Below are 2,893 nucleotides of genomic sequence, written 5' to 3' on the forward strand. Positions count from 1 at the left end.
ACCCCTATGACGTTTGAGTTCTTCAGAAAGTTCCTTAGTCTTTTGCTTTAGTAAAAATCGCTTAATATGGCCTCTGGAACAATGTGTGCTCATATAGTTATTGTGACACAGTATAAACTATAAACTCAGCATCTTCTGGAAGTCTCTGATTGAGTCCATCATCTCGTTGCCGGCTTGCTTCCAGTAGACCACTGATCCGTGTCGATTTGAGCAACGGTGGGTTCTTTATCGCATCAGTATGTGTTTAAAAGTAATTGAGTGAGACACTGTGTGTGTGCATGTGCATGTTGCATGAACCAGCCTGTTCGCATCACGTCCTCGTGGTGACGTAGCGTTTTCTTACATTCTTTGTTTCTACGGAGGTGTGGTGTGACGAAGCACGGTCCGCCAATGTCTTCTTGCTTTGCTAGTTGAGTCCATATTATTACAGCAGGCTGTGCTGTGCACCTTTCGGTGCATCGTGTGACATCACGGCGAGAGGAGCTGTTAGCGTTAGGCCTAGATCTAATACCCTCGTGCGAATCTTGGTCGACTCGTACATGGTATAGGTGGGCAAAATCCGGATAAACTATCCGGATAACCGGATAATTTTCAATGAAATATTATCTGAATTCAGACTCTAAACTCTCTCTCCTGACCCGTTTGCCGAAGTGAGTGTACCCATTTGTTGATGAAGTAATGCTAACCCTTTTATCTAAGAGATTTTGCCGAAGCGGTTCATAACATAGCATTTGCCGAAGAGGTGTACTAACACATTATCCGGATTTTGGTAAAGCGACTCATTGCCCAGCCCTAGTCGCTCCTTCATCATTCTTGCATGATACGGGTTGGGTATTTCAACCAGCAGAAAAAATTACGCCCATAAGATACAAGTTGGCCCCCGACTGATATGAAGTCTAGAGACCCCGAGGAAGCAGAATCACCAAAGAAAAAAACTTAATGATGAAAAACAAGGTTCTAGTACTTTATATAGACCCGGCTCTCGGACCAATGTGACAACTTCTGCCGGGGCGTGAACAGTGATAGGGCCCTGTATCAGTTCTGGAACTTCTACAGGTGCATGACTAATAGGAAGAGTGAACAAGATATCCCTGATTTCCAACGAAAGGATGATTTGTGGATGCGCACTGATAAAGCTAAAGGCGGTGATCTATTTAGGAGATACCTTAGACAAACTGACAGGAAAGACGAGGATAAGAGAAAACAGCTGCTCAACAGGATCCAACAGGACTACAAAGATGAACCCTGCCTGCAATTTGTGACACACGAAATGTTACATAAATATATCCAGGAAGCATCCAACACTTCTCCTGGTCCTGACGGAGTACGTTATGGCCACATGAAGAACATGGAGGAAGGACAGACAATGGCACTAGCTGAGAGGCTAAACGAAAGCCTGTGGACTGGGGAGATACCTGAAGACTGGCTGGATAGTCACCTTTCCCCAGTTCCTAAGCCAGACAAGGACCCAAGCAAGATTGTCTCATATCGCATAGTGACCATTCAAAATACCATCGGGAAGCTGCTGGAGAAAATCGTGGCACGCAGATTGGCAATTGAGCTGGAGGAAAAGAACGTCCTACCGCCGGAACTGGGCAGCTATAGAAGCGGAAAGATCACATGGATGAATGCTGCTGCTCTTGCATCCGACCTGGCTTCGAACGGGGGGAAGAAACTCTGGTAGCAGCACTTGACCTGGAAGATGCCTACAACCGAGTTCAGTACGACACCTTTATGAGGACTATAACTAATAAATAGTAGTATATATAGTACAATGGATTGGGGCAGCGCGGCTCAAACGAAAGGTAGCACTACGTCTTGGTTGCTGGGCTTCGCAACCTATCGAGATCGCACCAGGCTTACCACAGGGACATGCACTCGCGCCAGTTCTGTTCAACGTTTATACAATAGGGATTACTCTCGCGCCAGTTCTGTTCAACGTTTATACAATAGGGATTACTCTCGCGCCAGTTCTGTTCAACGTTTATACAATAGGGATTACTCTCGCGCCAGTTCTGTTCAACGTTTATACAATAGGGATTACTCTCGCGCCAGTTCTGTTCAACGTTTATACAATAGGGATTACTCTCGCGCCAGTTCTGTTCAACGTTTATACAATAGGGATTACTCTCGCGCCAGTTCTGTTCAACGTTTATACAATAGGGATTACTCTCGCGCACGTTCTGTTCAACGTTTATACAATAGGGATTACTTCCAGCCAGCTGGAGGAGCCCGGACGTGTACGTGTACTCAGTTTTGCTGATGATGTGCTGGTGTACAGGCAGGGCAAGAACCGCCAGGTTACAGCGGAGAGAGTACAGGAATAACTCGACAGACTTGAACAGTGGTGTGAGGCGTACAACGGGAAACTGCACCCAGACAAATCCTGCGCATTGTGGTGTACACTGAATAACCATGCAGTGCACAATGACATGCCAAGTATCTCGATTGGAGGCAAAGTGCTGAAGGGGGAACCCACACTGAAGTACTTGGGCATCACGTTTGATCGCACCCTCACTGGCAAAGATCACATCACGAGAACAATCTCCAGGGCGAGAAAAGGCCTAACAGCCCTGCCTTAAGCTGATGGCCAGAGCAAAGATGAGCCAGAAAATCCTTGTCATCCTCTACCAGACACTGGTACTCTCTGTTGTAGAGTACGGGCTAGGACTCTTGACCCTATCAAAGGCGCAACTGCAACGACTCAAAATGAAGGAATGAGGGCAATCCTGGGGTGCACACGAGATACCTCAACGGAAGCAATGAGATACTTCCTAGACTTCCCATGTGCAGACGAGAGGCACAAACTGGCACAAGTCCAAGCCTTTCTGCGAGTCAGCGTAGACGACACGAACCCTCTACATAAGAAAGTGGGACGGCAGATGACATCAAG

General features: G+C 46.8%; 1 protein-coding gene across 1 annotated transcript in view; it reads left to right on the forward strand.

Moving 5' to 3' along the window:
- LOC101861756 (voltage-gated potassium channel subunit beta-2) overlaps window positions 1-2,893 on the forward strand; it is a gene marked incomplete at its 5' end in the record, with an annotated part of 52,341 nt that overhangs the window by 1,528 nt on the left and 47,920 nt on the right.

This window comes from Aplysia californica, unplaced genomic scaffold (genome assembly GCF_000002075.1).
Source record: "Aplysia californica isolate F4 #8 unplaced genomic scaffold, AplCal3.0 scaffold00488, whole genome shotgun sequence".
NCBI lineage: Eukaryota > Metazoa > Mollusca > Gastropoda > Aplysiida > Aplysiidae > Aplysia > Aplysia californica.